The 25,254-nt window shown below is 48.2% G+C and overlaps 1 pseudogene; it reads left to right on the top strand.

The window, feature by feature from the left end:
* Window positions 1-21,875: 21,875 nt before the first annotated feature.
* Window positions 21,876-24,079, top strand: LOC147958517 (uncharacterized; annotated as a pseudogene).
* Window positions 24,080-25,254: the final 1,175 nt, after the last annotated feature.

Here is a 25,254-nt window from a genome sequence, read left to right as displayed (position 1 = left end):
CTGAATACAAAATCTGAGTACTTCAAACACAACTTTGGCCTTACAGATGGGACTGGATGGCTATGGACCAAATATGATAGTTTCTCCTTTTGATGATACGGAATTTTCTCACTTTGAGCACTTCTCCATTTGAGACACTAGTGCAGAACCGGGCAATAGCACCGGTTCGTAAGGCCCTTTAGTGCCAGTTTGGTAACCGGCGCTAAAATGTAGGCACTAAAGCCCCCCCCCCCTTTAGTACCGGTTCAGCACGAATCAGTGCTAAAGGGCAACCACGTGACACGAGCCAGCTTCGGGGGCAGGGAGCCCTTTAGTACCGGTTGGTGTCACCAACCGGTATTAAAATGTTGGGGGGGGGGTTTGGGTTTATGATTTCTTTTTCATTTAATTTTGTGTTTTCCATTTAATTCTTTTTCGTTTCCTGGTATTTTACGATACTACATATTGTACACGTTATACATATATATAAATAGAATTTCTAGTAGAACCGATCATAATATATATATATACACAATTTCTCCTAATTGGTGCCTTCGGAGCCAGTGGCATTAGCCTAGCTAATTGGTGCCTTCGGAGCACGATAACAATTGTAAGTGGTTCATGGGGCGGTAGCGGGTAATAGTATTGTCCTTTGGGATCTATGACCTGGTCGAGCAAAAATCCCGCTATTTTCTCTTGAATTGCTTCTATGCGGTCCTGTGCTAGGAGCTTGTCCCGCACCTCTTTGAACTGTTAACAAGGAGATCAATATGCATGTGTATTAGTTGTGTGACTAGATATCGATAATGGTGTAAAAATTGTGAATAGTGTTCTGACAATCGATATCGTACCCACTCCTGTTTTTGAGATTTGCTCATTTCAGACGCCATCATGAGAATGTTCTCGCAAACGTAGTATGCACATAGATCATTCCCCGGCGCCTGCTTCAGGGCCTTTACGAGAATGGAATTTTGATCAGATATTAATTAATCAAGCATGATAATTAAAGAGATGGCAGCTAGCTAGTACTACTTAATTACTTACCTTGGGTCGATACCATTTCAGACTTTGTTTCCATGGGCCTGGAGTAACCCTGATGAACTTTGCCCAAGCCCTGCCCGCCGACAAAGAAAATGAATAAATGGGTTATTAAATAGTTGTTATCAGGAAATGACGAACTAATTAAATAGGCCGAGATATAGTTAATAATGATTGAAATTACCTGTTGACTATCCCGTTCACGATGGTGTAGTCACTTACTTTCTTAAGTAGTGAGTCTAGTACTTCAACTGTTCCTTCATCAACTTTAATGATTAACAAGATCCAGTGATATCTGCATGCACACACGTTTGCATGTCTTAATTAAGTGGGCATATGTAAGCAAAAACATGTAGCTATAGCTAGTAGGGAAAAATAGAATTTGTAGTACAAGACAGTGTGACTCACTGGAAGTTGTAAGGAAGTAGTATATCTTCATTGTATTTGAGTTCCTTGAAGAACTGTAGCATGCTTTCCTCTACACATTTTGCGTGATATGGATCTAATTTCCATGTGTATTCATTAATGGTATTTGGGTCAACGAACCCAATGCCATAGCATCCACCTTTTTTCATTTCATAAATCTTCATCCTGCATAATACCACAGAAAAGAATATAGTGAGAATAATTACAGGTAATGATTGATCAAACTGATCAGCTAGCTTGAGACTTAAATTACAGAAAGGAATCACTTACAGACAATAGCAACTGACGATAGATTTGTCGAGTGCGTCTTTATTGTATAGCTGAAAAAGTTCTGAATACTCAACGGTCACAGCTTTCTTATGGTAGTAATGCTCCTCGTTGACATTCACCATGAGGGACTCTCGATTGGAAATCTTGGTAATGTCCATGTACCATTAATGCAATGCACACATTCTCGTTGGGAACTTGTTGACCTCCTCTGGCTCGACCAAAGGTTGGCCCCGGGCATATTTCCGTTTTATTTCCTTCTCTCTAGTCGGAGACATGGGCTCGATATCGAGGAGTTGTCCAATAGTGATCCCGATCGATTCAGCCTGCGCAATATGCTCCTCGGTTATTACCACATCGCCCACCCCGGGAACGTTAACGGTTTGCCCACAATAATATTGGGCGCGCCTACTCTCATGTGTTGTTGGCACAACAAGCGGAGGGATTGATTGCGCCGCCTGTTCTCCCAGCTGGGGAACGGTTTTACCGCATTTTTTGCCAGCTGATTTGCTCGAGCTCGAGCTCGCCTCTTTCTGTAGACGTGCTCGATTTAACTTCCTGAGGTGGCGCTCATAGTCTGTGTCAACAGGCTTGGGAGTTGGTGGTCTAGCCATACGAATGAAGTGGTCAATCTTTTCCGCAGGCACTTTCTCCCTTGGCGGCGGTGGCGGTTTCGGTGCAAAATGGGCTTCCACCTCGGCCTTCGATATGGCTACGTTTTCCTCCTCGGACTAGTCGTAAGGCCTCTGCGGAAGAGGCACGAGGCTTGGACCATATTGAAATCGCTTGCCTCCGCATGTACCTGTAGTATTACCTCGACTTGTACCGCTACACACCATAGCTGAGGCGGCTCTCTTTCGTGATTGCTGAGGCGGCGAAGATGGCTGACGTGGCTGAGTTGGAGGAGGAGGAGTGGCCTGAAGTTGTGCCGGACTTGGAGGAGGAGTGGCCTGAAGCTGTGCCGGACTTAGAGGAGGAGTGGCCTGACGCTTTTCCGGACTTGGAGGAGGAGTGGCCTGAAGCTGTGCCGGACTTGGAGGAGGAGTGGCCTGACGCGTTGGTGGACTTGGAGGAGCGGGAGTCTGCTGACTCGGTGGCGGACTGCGACGAGGAGTCGGATGACGCGGTGTCGATGGCCTTCGAAAGATGATGCAATCCTTTCTCCATAGGATGATACAATGGTAGGCCTCTCCTAGTGTGTGCTCATCGTCACCTCCAGGAATGTCAAGCTCTAGCCCCGAATATTGGTCCACCACCTCATCAACCAAGCCATGAGCATAGCCCGCTGGAATCGGGTTGCAATGGAAGATTGCCTCGGGGGGATTTGTAAAAGCAAGGGCGTCCGCCACCGTCATGGATATGTTCTTCATTTTGAAGTGTAGCTCGCAGTTAGTGTTCTCCATGATGTCATCCACTGGGTAGCTATCCAGCAATGCGTCGCCCGGGGCGGAACCCACGCTGCTTCTCGGCACGGATGGGACGGTGCTATCCATTGGTGGATCATCCGCTAGCTGCTGAGACCTCCTTTGCTGGCTAAGTGAGTCGATCTGCTCCTGCTACCGCTGGAATTTGATTGCCAAATCCGCGTGCGCTGATTCTAGGCCTTGAAGGCGTTCATAGTCTAGCTTCCTCTGCTCCTCCTCCATCTTCCTCTTCTTCTCCTCCGCAATCTTCTTTCTCGCACGGGTTCTGTAGTCGGTGTTCCAGTCTGAAAACCCCTCATACCACGGAATAGCGCCCATGCCTCGTGTTCTTCCCGTGTGTTCAGGATTTCCCAGGGCACGCATAAGCTCGTCGTTCTCTCTGTTGGGCTCGAACAACCCGGATTGAGCCTCTTCTATTGCAACAAGTAGCTTATCTTCGGCTCCGTCTAGACATGCCTTCTTGGAAACTTTGCCTGTTTTCGGGCCCAACTCCCCCATGCGCATAGAACTAAGTACTGCACCTGGGGGGCCAGCTCAATGTTTCTGGAGTGACACCTGCATCCAACATCACTTTCTCAGACTTATCCCACTTAGGCATTCCCACCGCATAGCCACCTGGCCCCAGCTTATGGAACTTATCCTTTTTTGCGGCATTGGCCTTGTTTATTCTCGACCGTTCCTTAGATAATTCTGAATCCTTTAATTTCACGAAATCATCCCAATGAGCACTTTGGTTCTCTAGTGTTCCCTCGAATACTGGAGTCTTCCTTCCTCCGTTGACGTACTTGGCCCATTCATGAATCTTGTGGTTCTTGAATGCAACTGCCATCTTTCTAAGAGCAGCGTCCTTGACTTTCTCCACATCTGCATTTGTGAAATGATCTGGTAGGGTGAAATGTTCCATGAGCGTTTCCCAAAGCAACTGTTTTTGTCTGTCATCGACAAAAGTAACTCCTGGACGTGGCTTTGATGGCTCTCTCCATTCTTGAAGGGAGATCGGGAATTGGTCCTTCACAAGAACTCCGCACTGACGAACGAACTTATCCGCAATCTTCTTAGGCGCGAATGGTTCGCCATTAGGTCTGATTGCCTCGATATTGTACTTTACGCCCTCCTTCAACTTTTTGTTCGGGCCTCGTTTCGTCCTGTTGCCTAAAGATTTGCTCGATCCGGATGGCTGAAAGAAGAAAGATCGATTCGTTAATATATCTTCAAGTCATTTAAAACATGTGATGATCACCAGATGCCTGCTTATATAAATATATATACCTCGCCGGTCTTTGTTGTTTCAAGATCAACATTTTCTTCGTCATGTTCATAGTTCACGACTTCATCAATTCGGTCGTCGCGATCGAATATCATATCACCCTCCCCAGTGTTGTTTAGATATTCGGAGCCGTCATAATCTTCTTCATTCTGATCATCATCTAGCCCGCGAGGATTGCGTATGATATTGAACAGGGCCTCTTCTCCCTCTCTGCCGGTATTGTCCGCCATAGGTTTTGTTTAACTAATCCAAAAGAAATATATTCAAATTACAAATGCATGGATGCAATCAATTAATAAGAAAAAACAGAATCAATCATAGTACATAATAAGCATCATCGAATATAAACTCGAATACGTCGTCTCGAATAATAGATATAATCTCGAATACATCGTCTCGAATAATAGATATAATCTCAAATACATCGTCTCGAATAATAGATATAATCTCGAATACATTGTCTCGAATAATATATAATCTCGAATACATCGTCTCGAATATTATATATCGAGTAAATCACTGGCTAGGTAGCTAATAAAGATCGAATACTACAGAAGAATCTAGGACACTCGCGGTTCCAGCGGCGCGGGCGGTGGACACCCAAAGAGAAGGAACCCTCACAGGATCATAGCTGAAGTGAGATCCCTGAAGAAACTGCCAGGTATTGGAGAACCTGCCGCCCTCTAACGCAACCATGTAGCGATGGACGTGCTCGTCCTCCTCCTTGACACGGCGACGTACCACCTCCGGCAGGGCCGGCTCCCTCCGCACTGACACTGGCTCACGCGAACGCCACCAAACGAGATCAGGGTCGACGACGGGACCCGGGGCCGGATTCCTCATCAAGCGGCGCGCCCCTCCAGGCAGCACCTCCCAGTGCCAGCCCGGCGGAGCCCAGTCCCGGACATGGGTCAGCCAGACATCGTCGCGGACGGGTCGACGGCGAGGATGCGGGCCGGGCATCGTCGAGAACAAATACTAGCTATATGCCCGCAAAAAGTAACATTTTTTTAATGATTGGATTTTGATAACTAAAATTTCTAATATTTCTATATAACTAACACTCCTATAACATTTCTAACAATGCTATATAACTAACATTTCTATAACATTTTGAGTAGATGATTTTTCATATAAAATACTTTTTCATCCGAGTTCGTACGCAAAAGTTATGTCTATTTTACAAATTCTCGAGAGATTTCACAAATAAAGTCGAAATTCATATTTGTAAATTTTAACAACAACTAGACCACATATCACATGGGAAACTTTTTTTCTTTTATTTTTTTGACATTTCCATCATTTTTTTTATTTTTTTTAAACTGAAAAGGCGGTCCACGCGCGGGGGGGGGGGGGGGCAAGTTACTAATGGTGCACCATGGGAGTGGCAACTAGTAATGGCGCACCACTCCCACGGTACGCCATTAGTAAAAGAAATTTAAAAAAAATTCAAAACTACTAATGGCGCACCGTGGGAGTGGTGAGTAATGGCGCACCACTCCCACCGTGCGCCATTTTTTTACTAATGGCGCACCGTGGATGTGGTGCGCCATTAGTATTTGGACACTAATGGCGCACCAACACATGGTGCGCCATTAGTATATAGTAATGGCGCACCACATGTCTGGTGCGCCATTAGTGTCAATTCCATCTATAGCCCTTTTCCTAGTAGTGTCGGTAAGGACGAAGATAACAATTTTAATAACTATATTCAACGAATATTATTTGTGATGTGTTTTCTCCATGTATCTATACCACCCAAGAGTATATATGTCATCAATTCATATGGTTTTCATAAAGGACTTTAGTCTCTTCTTAATTTATAGCATAGCAACATCAATCTAAGGAAGTAATCGTAGAACCAAAGGGGAATATGCATGTACAATACTCCAAAGTTTAGATGCATACTGCTTCTGAACTTAGTCATGCATTTTTATATTTTCTAAGTTATGTGTTATGTTCCCATCCACGATTGAAATCCTGAAATAATCATAGATATTTATCAGCATGTGGATGGCCTCTAATTAGTAGGTTGATTTTTACAGACAAATATAATACTCCCTCCATCATAGAATAAGTGTCTCAACTTTGTACTAACTTTAGTACAAAGTTATACTAAAGTTGAGACACATATTTTGGGACGGAGGTAGTATATAAAAGGCTATCGTATATACTGTACCATGTGATCATTTAATTGGCTTCTAATTCGTATTCAGAGTTCACCCTTTCTTCTATGTCTGCACTGAACCGGATTAGTTGGTTACCTGTTACGGGCTACAGTCATTGGAAATAAATGATGGGTGGTCTGTAGAAACTGATCTCGGGCTGCATAAATAGTAGGTTTAGTATTACGGGATAATTGCGTAATTTCGTAACATGTTCTTAGGTGTATTCGTGTATGCTCGATTTTTTTGCATAAATGTGTTTTTGTTTATACATTGTAGACACTCACAAGAAAACTATTACATTTTACATATAAATGTTTGACTCTCAGGAAACTAAATGGCCGGAATTGCAGGTCTAATTCAATTTGTTTGCTGTTATTAGACACTTCTAATTTTCTGAATATTTTTTAATCTACCATTAGACTTTTTGAAAAACAATCTAGATATATTGTTGCTTCTTTGTGGCAAACTTGAAAAGTCCCTACCTATAAAGAGAATATTGATCAACTGAACCACTTTGATCTAGAACAGATGTTATGGTTTTTTTTCGACAGAACTCTCAAGGACAAAATTTCAAATATTGAATCAAAGACTAAATATTGTCAACTTGGAATAAGATTTAATTAAAGTATCAATTTTGATTTCTTTAGATAGCAAACAAGATGTAGCGGGAAGGAAAATATGTGAAACGTAGCATGACTCTTTAGATGGCAAACAAGATGTAGCGAGAAGGAAAATACATGAAACGTAGCATGACTAGGATGTATCGACATACTTTGAGTGTTTCTCTCAATGCGTCAAAAAGCAGTAGTACGAACATGAGTGTGTTGGACAGTACAAGAGCGTGTCTGGCCTGCGTAGAATGAAGACAAGTGAAAGCATGCACCATTACTTCAAAAGGAACGACCATAACTATATAAGCTCTAACTTGGGAATAGCATATTGTAAGAGCAACGTAGTGTTGTGAGACACCAACCTAAAGTCTTGGAAGCAACAAATCATGCCAAATATGAATGAATGACCTGTTTCGAGTAAGACAAGCATGTATTGGAGCTTATGGCAAAATTCATTTGCATAACACTGTGATATAGTTGAGATACTTCTATTTTTATGAATATTTTTTAATCTACTATTAGACGTCTTGAAATATATTTTTTCCATCTGGATACCAAGAAGGTAACTATGTGAACGTATAATAGTAATAGCACTAATCATGACATAGATAGAGAAAAGGCGAACTGTCCAGATGCATGACATGGATATTTCATATATACATTTCTTAAAATTTCTCTCAAAAGATGTTCAAAAAGAATTATAATAAGGTGTTCCAACTTTGGTGTTTATTTATCTTTGGTGCGTGAATAAGAAAAGCATATACTCTGAACAACATGTAATAACTTTTCAAGTAAACGAACATTTTGAAGTAAATATACCAACAGAGAATGTAATGAATTATAAAGTAAAACTAAAAAGATATTCTTTGCGGAGATATTTTCATAGAAATGTCATCTATGATATTGCAAATAAATATTCATAGGAAAAATATTAGTCAAAATCATATCATCAAGAACATGTATAAATGAAGGCATCTATGGTAGTACATATAAAATCTAGCCGCGCATTGCGCGGGTCACTCCGCTAGTTTACAATAGTATGCTTAATGTGCTCTTCTGTTATTAATGTTCTTTTCTGTATGCTTAATGTGCTCTTCTGTTATTAATGTTCTTTCTTGTATTCTTGTTTATTTGATATCCTTACTAATTGGTTATTCTCTTCTCAATGCAGGTTTGCTAATCATGGGCAAGTCCAGCGGCGCCAGTTTCCTCGGTAAATTCAAAGGACTTACTTGGAGTGGACGATCTGACAAGATTCCCCTCCCACTATGCGACGATGACACTTCACAGGGAGGTGGAGGGTTTGAGGGAGGATACCGCGTAGAGGAGGAGGAGGTGGGGGGAGAGCCCCTAGAGGAGGAGGTGGTGGGGGGAGAGGCAGGGGGTCAAAAACTCGGGGCCGTGTCTGAAATAGGGGGGGTCTTCTTTGATGCCCTCCTATACTGAGGCACCTTCTGAGTCTGAGGAGGAGGAGGAGTATGTTCCTTAGGAGGATGAGGGCGAGGAGGATGAGGGCGAGGAGGAGGAGTGCGAGGAGGAGGAAGGCGAGGAGGAGGGTGGTGGAGGGGAGGGTGAGGAGGAGGGTGAAGGGGAGGTTGACCCTGAGTTGTGGGGTGACTTGCCGTCGGGTGCTTCGAAGGGGTGGCTGTGTGGTATTGCAGAACTACCTACACCACCTTCTATCGAGGCCAACAAGTGGCTCATTGAACCCAAGGGGACAGAGTAAGTGACTCTCAATCATATTTTGAACACATGCCAACATTTTCTTAGTGTACACATGCTAATTCTTTGATTCTTTTGCAGGAACTGGATCCTTCACGGACAGGGCCGTAAACCGAACGGCCTTATCACTGTCCTGTTGAAGGAGTTTTTCCCGGGCCTATTCTGCCCGAGGCCAGACAGGGACCCGCAGCTGCGGGTTTTGGCCACGAGCTGGGCCCACTACGAGGCTTGCAGCCACGCGGAGTACGGGACGGCCGCTAGGGCCGTGATCACCAAATTTGGGTAAGTTCTCTTCAGAATCACTTGTCTTCAGTTTCGTTAATAGTTTATCATCCAATCACTCAACGCATGCTTTGTTTGCTTCTGGTTTTATGCATGATTGCATCAATTCTATAGAGTTCTTGACGAGCACAAGGCCAGAGCCGACGTGGTCTTGGTGGCTGCGACGAAGAAAAAAGCTCGTCAATTGCAGTATGCTGTGCGTTGTGTTGCCGTCTTGCACTTCTACCACACCTACCTTCATCAAAAGATGAGAAAAAGTGAAGCACAGAAGCAAGGACTTATGTTGAACAGGGAGCATTACATGAAGGTAATATTAGAGACTTTTCATTCCAACATATAAACAGTCAATATCATCGTTTCGTGCTCACATGTCATGCTTCCATTATGTAGGTTATTCCTCCTTGGTTCTTTGGAAAGGATGATGGATGGGCGCGCTTGGTGGATAGGTGGCTCGGCGAGGATGCAGAGTTTGCTGCCAAGAGCAGCAAGGCCCGTGCTAACCGTGGAAAAGACGGGACACATGGCCAAGGAAACAGGAACACTGGGGCTTCAAGGCCATGAAAGTATATCTATATGCATGATGCATTTTTGTTCTTCTTTTTACCGTCATGTTCTTATGTATGGCTAACTTCTGCGGCGACGTTGCTGGAGGACAAGTTGAAGAGGCCGCTCTCATATATTGAGTCGTGGAAGCTGGCCCGCGAGCGGAGTGATCGCAAGGCCGGTGAGAGCCAGTACTACGGCAAGACCGAGGAGCACCTGGATTCTTACACTCAGCAGTTTCAGAGGCTGCATCCTGGTCGGGATGCTCCTGACGTCGCCCAGTCTCATATTGACGACACGGCGGTGGTGGCCATCCAGGGGAAGCCCCATGGCCGGTATCCCTGTTTCGATGGCTTGATCACTCCTTCAGTCTCGTACACACGGCTTTGGGCTATCAACCCGAGCCCGTTAGAGAGTACGTGGCGTTTGCAGCCTCCCTTAGCCCGCCAGCATGTTGTAAGTACTTCCCCTTTATCTTCTTTGTCTCTAACTGTCTCAGTTTATTTTCAGCATTGCTCACTTAGAAACAACCTAAATTTTGTAGGCATATAAGGCCTTTGTCGAGCATAGGAATCTCGAGGCGTGGGAGGACTTGCAATGAGTGAAGGAAAGCGATGATTACAACCGTCAGATGATGAAGGTTAGTTTTGCCCTCTTAAAACCAAGCTAAAATATTGCACTTTCATTCCTTCTGACCTTCTAGTTTGCTTGTTTAACTAACATCCAGGCTATGTTGGCGTCTTGGAGTAACCGCATAGATCCACCACAAATGGGACCCCCACCACCACCTGCGGGAGAATCCCCACATGTGCCCACGTTCGATGAGTGGGTGGCACTAGGCAGTGATGGTCCGGTTAGTTCATTTGCCTAACTACTGACAAACTAGTTCTCGTTCATTCAACACTATCATACCATATTTACCGTTAGAATCTTCTCTCAAACATGTAGGGGACCGGTGGCTCGACTCCTGCTTCGTCGACCCCAGTCACTCCGATCTGGCAGAGTGGTGCTGGTCTCGGTGGTGGCGGTTTTGGCGGAGGTGGTCTTGGCAGTGGCGGTTTTGGCGGTGGTGGTCTTGGCGGCGTTGTTCTTGCCTGATGTTGTTGATGATACCCGTGCATGTCGCCGTCGTGCCATACCTTTCATGTTCCTCCTTGTTAGTTTCCTTAGATGATGATGTTCCATGTCTTGCAAATCTCTATGTTCATGAAGTTTCGCTGATGATGATCTTTAGATGTTTAACTTGAGTATGTTTAAATGATGATGATGATGATCTTGAGTATCTTTAGATGATGAACTTCATGATGATCTGTCATATTTCTGTGTATATATATTTTCTGCTTTGAAATGCTGTCAAAATGAGTTGAAACAGAGGAAACAGAAAAAATGTAAAAAAAATATCAAAGATCTATGCCGACGGCAAAGCCGTCGGCATATCCATGCCCAGGAGTGCCCAGCAACTGCCACGTGGCACAGGTATGCCGACGGCGACCTCCGCTGCCAGGAGCTCCCAGCTGCTGCCACGTGGCAAAGGTATGCCGACGGCAAAACCGTCGACATACCTTTGCCACATGGCAGCCCGCTATTTGTCGGCCAGTTTGAGGGCGCCGTCGACGGCCGTCAGCTGAAAATTATTGCCGACGGCCGTACGGAGACCGTCGGCATATATACCTATGCCGACGGTCTGACACATCTATGTTGACGTGATCTACGCCGACGGGTATATGCCGATGGGGGCCGTCGGCATACATCTAAGCCGACGGCATTGGTGCCTCTGCTGACGTCCGGCGGCCGGCGGCATCGAGGGGCAGTCCGGTAGTGTGCCGCAATGGTCTGAGATCTAATCTAGATAGTTGCGGTGTTAAACTTCGAGACAACAACAACGATAGTTGTCGTATTGTTGAGTTGCCATGCAATTCAACAAAGAGAGGCTAGCCCTTACAGTTATGCAACTCAACAGTACTTGCCCATGACAGCCTCTCTTTGGTTCAAAGGATTTCCGTAGGAATATTGGATGATTTGTTTCTTAGAATTTTTTTCTAATGCTTGTTTGGTTCGTAGAACCATGAATCATTTTAACTAAATATACTTATCTTAATATGTAACCATGCCATCTTTAATATGCCACCATGCATTTGAAAATGCGTACTTCAAAATGCAACCATGCATGCTACTTATATTGAATATCTTTATTACAACTATGTAGTTCTTAATTATTAATCCAACAATATATTCATATTCCATATGACCAAATCCCATTCAAGTATATTGTACATGCCTACCTACCTTACAACATCATGTCGTCACTATATGTGAAGATCCACAACTTGTCCAGTGTAAGCATGTTTGTTGGTTCAGTCTTGATCCGCCTGCATATGCATCAAAGTGGACCAGACCGAACCGACCTGCTTCGCTGTCCTGTTTTCAGGGACCGGGCCGGTGGTTTCAAAGCACGGGCCGAACCGAGAAGACCGGACATGACGAGGGGATAGTGACCATGGCATCGACAATGATGGCAAGTAATGGCTGTGGGTCCTAATCAGAGGGGGGAACGAAGGGAAAAGATACGATGACTCATGGAGAACCTGATGGTGAGGTCGAGGAGGCCGGGGAAGCAACGACGGCTAGGTAATCGATGATGAAGGAGGGTGCCTAGACTTGGAGTTGGAGGATCATGGAGAAGACTTTGGGGCAAATCTGGTCGAGTTCTTGCGTGGGGAAGGAGACCTGAAGGTTGCAGACCTCCTAGACAAGGTAGTTCGTTGCACAGGGGGTGGTGGCTGTACGTGCTGTGCGCCGGTGGCCGTGCGTGCTCTGCTGGTTGCTTGCCTGCACCCAGCTATGCGTGCGCTGGTTGCACCAGCTCGAATCAAGGCAACACCGGGAGGCAGGGGAAGGAGACAGCCGTTGGCGGCAATGAGATGGGAGGCAGGGACGGGGAGGAAGTGGCCAGCGGCGGTGCTAGGATAAGGTGAGGAAGGCCGTCACGATTGAGTGAGCGTAGGAATAGAGTGTGCTTGTGCGTGCGTTGGGGCCATTTCTCGGTTCAACTGAGCGGACTAGTCAAAGCCCAGGCCAAATTTGACACCTCGGACCGATTGATTTTTTAGCGGGCCATGACCGTGTGGTCCATATTCCAGAACGGGCCACGAGCCGGGCCAAAAGCATGCTCGACACGTCCAGCCAAACATATGCATGTTGTTACAGAGCAACTAACCAAGGAGTACTCCTTCGGAAGCTCCGCAACGATCACCTAGGGTGGGATGAGACAACCACCCCTACGTGTCACGCTCTGGACGCTCTCTCCTTTTTTTTTAATTTTCTGCACGCGTTTTTGGCTTTTTAGATGGATTTTTCCTGGTCTTGATTAGCTTTTGGGAAAAATATTGATTTTTTATGGAAAACATTTTTTTTGCTTCCGCCAGAGGCACGACCATGCCTCTAGGGAACGGAAAAAATGCTTTTTTTTCTGCGAGAGGCATGTGTTTACTTTACATGGATGCACAGATTTGTTGTGCATCATTCGGAAATGAAAGAAAACGTATTCCTGGTTCAGTTTTTTTGTGTAACAAATGTTTCTCAATACCTGTCAACATGGGGTCTAGTTTTGAATATCTAGATGCGAGATATCCAATGATGAAAACGGCTCGAGATTTGGACGCATAATTTAAGAGATAAAACCTTTTGAATAAACAGATCTACGAAAAAAAGAAAAAACTCCCAGGTTACGATAAGTGACGCATATACAATGTACCACTTGTCGCAACCTGGGAGGTTGAAGTGATATTTGCAAATGATGCTTCTTAATTAGTGATTTGGATGTTGTCATGGTGGCAGCAAGCAGATGAGGATGTGATGGCTGTCAAGCAGGGCAGATCTTATTTGACGCTCGTGAGCGTCAAATCGTCGTGGCTACTTGGAGGGGCGCCTCCCCTTGGCCGGCCCACGTACAGAATCGGGTGTTGTTCATTCGCTATTTCATGTGTTTTTTTTGTTTTTCTTACGTGATTTTTTGCTTCTGATTTTTTGAACATTTTCTGTGTTTTCAGCGGTTTTGGTCTGGTGTTTATTTGGTTCCTTTTTCCATTTGGGTTTTCTCTTTTTTGTTATTTTTCTTTTATGTTTTTCTCTCTTTTCTTGTGTGATCTATAACAAGTTCAACGTCTATTACAAAAAATTTCATCGTATATTAAGAAAATGTTAATCTTATATTATGAAAAACTTCATCATGTATAAAAAAGTGTACAACATATATTATAAAAGTGTTAAATTTTTATTCAAATTTGTTCACCGTATATTACAAAAAAGTTCACTGTATTTAAAAAATATTCATGGTATATTAAAATGTTCATCATATATAAAGAAAACTAGCGGAATGACCCGCGCAATGCGTGGCTAGATTTTATATGTACTACCATAGATGCCTTCATTTATACATGTTCTTGATGATATGATTTTGACTAATATTTTTCCTATGAATATTTATTTGTAATATCATAGATGACATTTCTATGAAAATAACTCCGCAAAGAATATTTTTTTAGTTTTACTTTATAGTTCATTACATTCTCTCTGTTGGTATATTTACTTCAAAATGTTCGTTTACTTGAAAAGTTATTACATGTTGTTCAGACTATATGCTTTTCTTATTCACGCACCAAAGATAAATAAACACCAAAGTTGGAACACCTTATTATAATTCTTTTTGAACATCTTTTGAGAGAAATTTTAAGAAATGTATATATGAAATATCCATGTCATGCATCTGGACAGTTCGCCTTTTCTCTATCTATGTCATGATTAGTGCTATTACTATTATACGTTCACATAGTTACCTTCTTGGTATCCAGATGGAAAAAATATATTTCAAGACGTCTAATAGTAGATTAAAAAATATTCATAAAAATAGAAGTATCTCAACTATATCACAGTGTTATGCAAATGAATTTTGCCATAAGCTCCAATACATGCTTGTCTTACTCGAAACAGGTCATTCATTCATATTTGGCATGATTTGTTGCTTCCAAGACTTTAGGTTGGTGTCTCACAACACTACGTTGCTCTTACAATATGCTATTCCCAAGTTAGAGCTTATAGACTTATGGTCGTTCCTTTTGAAGTAATGGTGCATGCTTTCACTTGTCTTCATTCTACGCAGGCCAGACACCCTCTTGTACTGTCCAACACACTCATGTTCGTACTACTGCTTTTTGACGCATTGAGAGAAACACTCAAAGTATGTCGATACATCCTAGTCATGCTAGGTTTCATGTATTTTCCTTCTTGCTACATCTTGTTTGCCATCTAAAGAGTCATGCTACGTTTCACATATTTTCCTTCCCGCTACATCTTGTTTGCTATCTAAAGAAATCAAAATTGATACTTTAATTAAAATCTTATTCCAAGTTGACAATATTTAGTCTTTGATTCAATATTTGAAATTTTGTCCTTGAGAGCTCTGTCGAAAAAAAACCATAACATCTGTTCTAGATCAAAGTGGTTCAGTTGATCAATTTTCTCTTTATAGGTAGGGACTTTTGAAGTTTGCCACAAAGAAGCAACAGTATATCTAGATTGTTTTTCAAAAAGTCTAATGGTAGATTAAAAAATATTCAGAAAATTAGAAGTGTCTAATAACAGCAAACAAATTGAATTAGACCTGCAATTCCGGCCATTTAGTTTCCTGAGAGTCAAACATTTATATGTAAAATGTAATAGTTTTCTTATGAGTGTCTACAATGTATAAACAAAAACACATTTATGCAAAAAAATCGAGCATACACGGATACACCTAAGAATATGTTACGAAATTACGCAATTATCCCGTAATACTAAACCTACTATTTATGCAGCCCGAGATCAGTTTCTACAGACCACCCATCATTTATTTCCAATGACTGTAGCCTCTAACAGGTAACCAACTAATCCGGTTCAGTGCAGACATAGAAGAAAGGGTGAACTCTGAATACGAATTAGAAGCCAATTAAATGATCACATGGTACAGTATATACCATAGCCTTTTATATACTCCCTCCGTCCCAAAATAAGTGTCTCAACTTTAGTATAACTTTGTACTAAAGTTAGTACAAAGTTGAGACACTTATTCTATGATGGAGGGAGTATTATATTTGTCTGTAAAAATCAACCTACTAATTAGAGGCCATCCACATGCTGATAATTATCTATGATTATTTCAGGATTTCAATCGTGGATGAGAACATAACACATAACTTAGAAAATATAAAAATGCATGACTAAGTTCGGAAGCAGTATGCATCTAAACTTTGGAGTATTGTACATGCATATTCCCCTTTGGTTCCACGAGTACTTCCTTAGATTGATGTTGCTATGTTATAAATTATGAAGAGACTAAAGTCCTTTATGAAAACCATATGAATTGATGACATATATACTCTTGGGTGGTATAGATACATGAATAAAACACATCACAAATAATATTCGTTGAATATAGTTACTAAAATTGTTATCTTCATCCTTACCGAACTGATATGTTACTGTCATGGAGGCCATTCAACTTGCTTCCTTTGTGTTGAACCGTTGATGCATGTGTGACAATTAATAAATCCAACAAATCTCATCTGAATAGTCTGTACTATCCACGCGGACCAGAACGATGGATGTGCCTGCTTTATCCAAGGAAATAAGTCACGGGCTCTTGGCCAATAAGTCAATGGCGCCCTTGCTATCAACGGAATCAATCCGGCAGCAGCCTACGCCCTTGCTATCAACCGAATCAATCCGGCAGCAGCCCAGGAAGCGCTCGAGCTGCGCGAGCCAGAGAGGAGGAAAGGAGGGAATAGCGACCTTGTCTGCGATGAGGGGTCGAGGAGGCATCTGCAACGACGACGTCTAGTCGCCACATGTATTCTCTCTCTCTCCCTATATCGGTGGCGTAAGAAGTAAGAACTCTTCCATGTCGTGAGTCTTCCACTTTTTCCTTAATAAATAATTCAAGTTCCAATACAACTCTCCGCTACGAAGCCTTCTTGGCGAAGGTATGCGTTTTTTTCTTTTTTGACAGGGCTTAGGAAGGGCATGCATACTATTACGTGTGTAATTGATCTTTCCAAATTATTTTGTTTAAGTTGTGGAGCACACGTGCTAGGTTTCCTAGGAGGACCTATGCAAACTCACACGTGACTGTTTTTTAGGGTACACGTGACTGTTTTAGACATATCTTTATATAAAAAATATGAGCGCATGAAAAAAGAAGTCCTGGACTATTTAGACGTGACATGTTGAGTTAGTTGTATGCCACGATTTTTCTGCGTAACGACCATGATAATTTAATCTATGTGGATCAATGTGATGGCTTGTTTTACTTATGTTTTAATTATATAATAGATGTTCAATGTATATTAAGTATGTTCAATATGTATTTTAAAATATTATAAAATAACACGACTGAAAAAACAGCTGATATAGTAAATCTAATGCGACAGTACTGATAGCTACAGTACGACGGGCGCTGCAGAGCAGATTCCACTCGCTACAGTGTCATCCTGTTGTGTTTTCTGTTCATTGCGTTCAAATGGGCCGGCTCAGTTCGCATGTTCTTTCCGATGTTAGGAATAAGCCACGTCACAATGATGATCAACACGTGTGCGCGTGTTGGTCGAGTCCGGACGCTGGTGCTGCACCATGCCCATGGTGAATGAGCCCTGCGTGCGTGCGGCCGGAGCCAAGCAGCAGTGTGTTGCCGAGAGCAGCGGCTGGGTGATGCATGGGTGAGTTAGTTGGCGTGTTAGTCATCTAGTCGTGTGTATGTGTAGTCAGCCGGATCATTAGCTAGTGAGTTATCTAGTCAATGGTTGCATGCGTGGATAAGTTAGTGGGGTACCCAGTCGTGTGCATGCTGGAGTGATTCCAGGTAGTTAGCTCAGTGTATGGGTTCGTGAGGTAGTGGCCGAGTGTGCCAGTCAGTCTAGTTTGTGCGTGCGTGAGTTAGTGGCTGGGCACGGCCTAGTCTCTTGTGTATAAGTATCACTTGAGTTAATGAGAAAAGAAGCTATGAGGGCTGGAGAAACAATGTAGCCATGGTGTGATCACCAAGGAAGCCTCTTGGCAAAGCTTGTGTGTTTTTCCTTGGTGCATGTGTGTGTGTGGGTGTGTGTGGAGTTTCTTCTTGTGTGAGGCAAGAGGTAGAAGAAGAGTAGCGTCACGCGAGGCGGCGCCAACATTTGGTGTTCAGAGCCACAAGGTTCGAGGGGCGGCCGTGGCGCGCGGTGGCGTCCGCGGCGGACGCGGCGTGCGCGGCCGACATGGAGGCAACGGCTGCGGCGCGCGGCGAGCGCGTGGCGACGGCGATGCGCGGCGAGTCCCCGGCTGTGCGGTGTGATGTCGTCCGCGTGAAGAGCACGGTGGTCGCGGAGACGAGGGGGTCGCGGAGGACCTGCGTGGTGGCGCAGAAGTCGCGGCGGCTCGACGCGACAACCGTGGAGGCGCGTGGCACGGAGCTGCAGCGGCCGCGGCGGACCTGCGTGGTGGCGCAGAGGCTGCGGTGGCGCGGCGTGGTGCCATGGAGGTGATGCGCTACGGTTGAGGCCGCAGCGGTGCAGGGCAGTAAGCCGTGGCGGCGAGCCGGGCGTGACCGGTGCGTGTTATGGGTGGGCACTGGACGCGTCGGGCGCGTCGGGACCGCGGGCACACGTACGAGCGTGCGGTTGACGTTGGGAGGAGGCGTATGTCGCCGTTGTGCCCGAGTCCGTGCTCGAGTTCGGCTACATCCTTCCGGCGTTTGTCGCTGGCGGCTGTCATGGAGGACGAGGAGGTGGCGTGTGGTGAGCGGCTGGTGCGGTCGGGCTCGTCAGGCATGTCGGATGCGCGCGGGACGGGCGGGACACACTGGTGTGGTCGGGCTCATTGGGCGCGTCAGGTGCGCGCGGGACATGCAGGACGCACTGGGGCGGTCGGGCGCGTCGGGTGCGCGCGGGACGTGCGGTGCGCCGAGGGATGTCATGCATAAGTCGCCGGCGGAGGAGAAGCTCGGCGTGTGTCGCCGGAGTCATGACGGAGCACGGTGCGACCGGTGTCGTTGCACCAGGTCGGGTCCGTGGGCTGGATCACGCTCATGACGACGACAACGACAGGAGCTGCAACAACTCCGACGACGGCGAGGTCATGACTTAGGAGGAGAATATTAGGAATAAGCCACGTCACAATGATGATCAACACGTGTGCGCGTGTTTGTCGAGTCCGGACGCTGGTGCTTCACCGTGCCCATGGTGCATGAGCCCTGCGTGCGTGCGGCCGGAGCCAAGCAGCAGCGTGTGGCGGAGAGCAGCGGCTGGGTGATGCATGGGTGAGTTAGTTGGCGTGTTAGTCATCTAGTCGTGTGTATGTGTAGTCAGCCGGATCATTAGCTAGTGAGTTATCTAGTCAATGGTTTCATGCATGGATAAGTTAGTGGGGTACCGAGTCATGTGCATGCTGGAGTGATTCCAGGCTCAGTGTATGGGTTCGTGAGGTAGTGGCCGAGTGTGCCAGTCAGTCTAGTTTGTGCGTGCGTGAGTTAGTGGCTTGGCATGGCCTAGTCTCTTGTGTATAAGTATCACTTGAGTTAATGAGAAAAGAAGCTATGAGGGATGGAGAAACAATGTAGCCATGGTGTGATCACCAAGGAAGCCTCTTGGCAAAGCTTGTGTGTTTTTCCTTGGTGCATGTGTGTGTGTGGGTGTGTGTGGAGTTTCTTCTTGTGTGAGGTAAGAGGTAGAAGAAGAGTGGCGTCATGCGAGGCGGCGCCAACATTTGGTGTTCAGAGCCACAAGGTTCGAGGGGCGGCCGTGGCGCGTGGTGGCGTCCGCGGCGGACGCGGCGTGCGCGGCCGACATGGAGGCAACGGCTGCGGCGCGCGGCGAGCACGTGGCGACGGCGATGCGTGGCGAGTCCCCGGCTGTGCGCTGTGATGTCGTCCGCGTGAAGAGCACGGTGGTCACGGAGACGAGGGGGTCGCGGAGGACCTGCGTGGTGGCGCAGAAGTCGCGGCGGCTCGGCGCGACAACCGTGGAGGCGCGTGGCACGGAGCTGCAGCGGCCGCGGCGGACCTGCGTGGTGGCGCAGAGGCTGCGGTGGCGCGGCGTGGCGCCATGGAGGTGATGCGCTACGGTTGAGGCCGCAGCGGTGCAGGGCAGTAAGCCGTGGCGGCGAGCCGGGCGCGACCGGTGTGTGTTATGGGTGGGCACTGGACGCGTCGGGCGCGTCGGGACCGCGGGCGCACGTACGAGCGTGCGGTTGACGTTGGGAGGAGGTGTATGTCGCCGTTGTGCCCGAGTCCGTGCTTGACTTCGGCTACATCCTTCCGGCGTTTGTCGCTGGCGGCTGTCATGGAGGACGAGGAGGCGGCGCGTGGTGAGCGGCTGGTGCGGTCGGGCTCGTCGGGCATGTCGGATGCGCGCGGGACGGGCGGGACACACTGGTGTGGTCGGGCTCATTGGGCACGTCAGGTGCGCGCGGGACATGCAGGACGCACTCGGGCGGTCGCGCGCGTCGGGTGCGCGCGGGACGTGCGGGGCGCCGAGGGATGTCATGCATAAGTCGCCGGCGGAGGAGAAGCTCGGCGTGTGTCGCCGGAGTCATGACGGAGCACGGTGCGACCGGTGTCGTTGCGCCAGGTCGGGTCCGTGGGCTGGATCACGCTCATGACGACGACAACGACAGGAGCTGCAACAACTCCGACGACGGCGAGGTCATGACTTAGGAGGAGAATATTAGGAATAAGCCACGTCACAATGATGATCAACACGTGTGCGCGTGTTTGTCGAGTCCGGACGCTGGTGCTTCACCGTGCCCATGGTGCATGAGCCCTGCGTGCGTGCGGCCGGAGCCAAGCAGCAGCGTGTGGCCGAGAGCAGCGGCTGGGTGATGCATGGGTGAGTTAGTTGGCATGTTAGTCATCTAGTCGTGTGTATGTGTAGTCAGCCGGATCATTAGCTAGTGAGTTATCTAGTCAATGGTTGCATGCATGGATAAGTTAGTGGGGCATCGAGTAGTGTGCATGCTGGAGTGATTCCAGGTAGTTAGCTCAGTGTATGGGTTCGTGAGGTAGTGGCCGAGTGTGCCAGTCAGTCTAGTTTGTGCATGCGTGAGTTAGTGGCTGGGCACGGCCTAGTCTCTTGTGTATAAGTATCACTTGAGTTAATGAGAAAAGAAGCTATGAGGGCTGGAGAAACAATGTAGCCATGGTGTGATCACCAAGGAAGCCTCTTGGCAAAGCTTGTGTGTTTTTCCTTGGTGCATGTGTGTGTGTGGGTGTGTGTGGACTTTCTTGCGTGAGGCAAGAGGTAGAAGAAGAGTGGCGTCACGCGAGCTGGCGCCAACATTTGGTGTTCAGAGCCACAAGGTTTGAGGGGCGGCCGTGGCGCGCGGTGGCGTCTGCGGCGGACGCGGCGTGCGCGGCCGACATGGAGGCAATGGCTGTGGCGTGCGGCGAGCGCGTGGCGACGGCGATGCGCGGCGAGTCCCCGGCTGTGTGTGTGATGTCGTCCGCGTGAAGAGCACGGTGGTCGCGGAGACGAGGGGGTCGCGGAGGACCTGCGTGGTGGCGCAGAAGTCGCGGCGGCTCGGCGCGACAACCGTGGAGGCGCGTGGCACGGAGCTGCAGCGGCCGCGGCGGACCTGCGTGGTGGCGCAGAGGCTGCGGTGGCGCGGCGTGGCGGCATGGAGGTGATGCGCTACGGTTGAGGCCGCAGCGGTGCAGGGCAGTAAGCCGTGGCGGCGAGCCGGGCGCGACCGGTGCGTGTTATGGGTGGGCACTGGACGCGTCGGGCGCGTCGGGACCGCGGGCGCACGTACGAGCGTGCGGTTGACGTTGGGAGGAGGTGTATGTCGCCGTTGTGCCCGAGTCCGTGCTCGAGTTCGGCTACATCCTTCCGGCGTTTGTCGCTGGCGGCTGTCATGGAGGACGAGGAGGCGGCGCGTGGTGAGCGGCTGGTGCGGTCGGGCTCATCGGGCATGTCGGATGCGCGCGGGACGGGCGGGACACACTGGTGTGGTCGGGCTCGTTGGGCGCGTCAGGTGCGCGTAGGACATGCAGGACGCACTCGGGCGGTCGCGCGTGTCGGGTGCGTGCGGGACGTGCGGGGCGCCGAGGGATGTCATGCATAAGTCGCCGGCGGAGGAGAAGCTCGGCGTGTGTCGCCGGAGTCATGACGGAGCACGGTGCGACCGGTGTCATTGCGCCAGGTCGGGTCCGTGGGCTGGATCACGCTCATGACGACGACAACGACAGGAGCTGCAACAACTCCGACGACGGCGAGGTCATGACTTAGGAGGAGAATATTAGGAATAAGCCACGTCACAATGATGATCAACACGTGTGCGCGTGTTTGTCGAGTCCGGACGCTGGTGCTTCACCGTGCCCATGGTGCATGAGCCCTGCGTGCGTGCGGCCGGAGCCAAGCAGCAGCGTGTGGCCGAGAGCAGCAGCTGGGTGATGCATGGGTGAGTTAGTTGGCGTGTTAGTCATCTAGTCGTGTGTATGTGTAGTCAGCCGGAACATTAGCTAGTGAGTTATCTAGTCAATGGTTGCATGCATGGATAAGTTAGTGGGGTACCGAGTCGTGTGCATGCTGGAGTGATTCCAGGTAGTTAGCTCAGTGTATGGGTTCGTGAGGTAGTGGCCGAGTGTGGCAGTCAGTCTAGTTTGTGCGTGCGTGAGTTAGTGGCTAGGCACGGCCTAGTCTCTTGTGTATAAGTATCACTTGAGTTAATGAGAAAAGAAGCTATGAGGGCTAGAGAAACAATGTAGCCATGGTGTGATCACCAAGGAAGCCTCTTGGCAAAGCTTGTGTGTTTTTCCTTGGTGCATGTGTGTGTGTGGGTGTATGTGGAGTTTCTTCTTATGTGAGGCAAGAGGTAGAAGAAGAGTGGCGTCACGCGAGGTGGCGCCAACATTTGGTATTCAGATCCACAAGGTTCAAGGGGCGGCCGTGGCACGCGGTGGCATGCGCGGCCGACATGGAGGCAACGGCTGCGGCGCGCGGCGAGCGCGTGGTGACAGCGATGCGCGGCGAGTCCGCAGCTGTGCGGTGTGATGTCGTGCGCGTGAAGAGCACGGTGGTCGCGGAGATGAGGGGGTCGTGGAGGACCTGCGTGGTGGCGCAGAAGTCGCGGCGGCTCGGCGCCACAATCATGGAGGCGCATGGCACGGAGCTGCAGCGGCCGCGGTGGACCTGCGTGGTGGCGCAGAGGCTGCGGTGGCGCAGCGTGGCGGCATGGAAGTGCTGCGCTACGGTTGAGGCCGCAAAAGAGCAGGGCAATAAGCCGTGGCGGCGAGCCGGGCGCGACCGATGCGTGTTATGGGTGGGCACTGGACGCGTCGGGCGCGTCGGGACCGCGGGCGCGCGTACGAGCGTGCGGTTGACGTTGGGAGGAGGCGTATGTCGCCGTTGTGCCCGAGTCCGTGCTCGAGTTCGGCTACATCCTTCCGGCGTTTGTCGCTGGCGGCTGCCATGGAGAACGAGGAGGCGGCGCGCGGTGAGCGGCTGGTGCGGTCGGGCTCGTCGGGCGCGCCGGATGCGCGCGGGACGGGCGGGACACACTGGTGTGGTCGGGCTCGTTGGGCGCGTCAGGTGCGCGCGGGATATGCAGGACGCACTGGGGCGGTCGGGCGCGTCGGGTGCGCACGGGACGTGCGGGGCGCCGAGGGACGTCATGCGTGTGTCGCCGGCGGAGGAGGAGCTCGGCGTGTGTCGCCAGAGTCATGATGGAGCACGGTGCGACCGGTGTCGTTGCGCCAGGTCGGGTCCGTGGGCTGGATCACGCTCATGACGACGACAACGATGGGAGCTGCAACAACTCCGACGACGGCGAGGTCATGACTTAGGAGGAGAATGTTAGGAATAAGCCACGTCACAATGATGATCAACACGTGTGTGCGTGTTGGTCGAGTCCGGACGCTAGTGATGCACCATGCCCATGGTGCATGAGCCCTGCGTGCGTGTGGCCGGAGCCAAGCAGCAGCGTGTGGCCGAGAGCAGCGGCTGGGTGATGCATGGGTGAGTTAGTTGGCGTGTAATCAGCCGGATCATTAGCTAGTGAGTTATCTAGTCAATGGTTGCATGCATGGATAAGTTAGTGGGGCACCGAGTCGTGTGCATGCTGGAGTGATTCCAGGTAGTTAGCTCAGTGTATGGGTTCGTGAGGTAGTGACCGAGTGTGCCAGTCAGTCTAGTTTGTGCGTGCGTGAGTTAGTGGCTGGGCACGGCCTAGTCTCTTGTGTATAAGTATCACTTGAGTTAATGAGAAAAGAAGCTATGAGGGCTGGAGAAACAATGTAGCCATGGTGTAATCACCAAGGAAGCCTCTTGGCAAAGCTTGTGTGTTCTTCCTTGGTGCATGTGTGTGTGTGGGTGTGTGTGGAGTTTCTTCTTGTGTGAGGTAAAAAGTAGAAGAAGAGCGGCGTCGCGCGAGGCGGCGCCAACATCCGAAGCCACCTCAACTTGACGCTCGAAGGTGTCCTATAGGAGCTCCTATCAAGCAACATGTCGACCTTTAGCAAATGTCCTGTAATTTAGGTTGGTAATTTCAAACATTTCTGGAAGGAGATAGTTGATCCATAATATAGCTTCGATAATTTCAGAATCCTCTATCCTACAAGGAAACGGGTAATTCTACATTTGTGAAATATATTTTCTTGTATTGATATTTCTGCTTTTTTTGATATTAGGAATGACTGCGGTGTTTTTTTCATGAAATGTATGGAGATCTGGAGTCCTATAGTTGTTCTTGATGATTACTTCTCAAGAGTCAACATTCCAATTTTAAAGATACAATACACGAATCAGCTTTTCTTCAATTCAAAGAATACCGCTGATAAGTCTCTGGTAACGCATTTCCTTCAAGAGGTAATCCTCTTGTTCTTTTTTTGGCCACATCAGTTTTTCCTACTAAGCATGTCTGAACTGATGTTTAATGGTGATGTGTTCTGTTATGTGGGGCAAATTTCATCGTGTCGGAACGGGTGTAATTTCGGAGTTGAACGTGTCTAGTAACCAGGACAGAGTGTTCGCACACGAACACGTCACCGTGTACCCTTGACGCCAGGGGTGAAGCACCGCAGCTCAGGTCGAAGGAGACCCGCCGGAAGCACGGTACGCAAGACAATCCGGCGGACGCTTTTGTATACCCGAAACCCCACACGCCCGGGAGGGACCCCGTCGGGGCGCGCGACGGCTATGGGCTGCCCTAGGTCGGCCTGACCGCTCCTAGGGCCTCGAGGTTTGCTGCCCTGCAACAAGAAGAACAGACGAAGAACGAGAAGAAGAAGAACAAAGGGAGAAGGTAAAGCTAAAGCTAAAAGATGATAGATTGATATGTCGATTGTGTGTTGTTCTTCAATCGGTCGTCACCCCTTACATATATATGAGGCGGCTGGACTTTCCGTACAAGAAAAGGACTCAAATCACGTTCAAATCATCAAAAGTTACCCTAACTCGGACTACGAGGGCTGAACTTCCGGTCTGGCCTGGAACTTTCGGGCTAAAATTATATCAAGTAGTCCTCTTGCA

The sequence above is a fragment of the Triticum urartu genome, chromosome 7A (genome assembly GCF_056163025.1).
Source record: "Triticum urartu cultivar PI428250 chromosome 7A, HENAU_Tu73, whole genome shotgun sequence".
NCBI lineage: Eukaryota > Viridiplantae > Streptophyta > Magnoliopsida > Poales > Poaceae > Triticum > Triticum urartu.
This window is presented reverse-complemented; position numbering and strand designations above follow the sequence as displayed.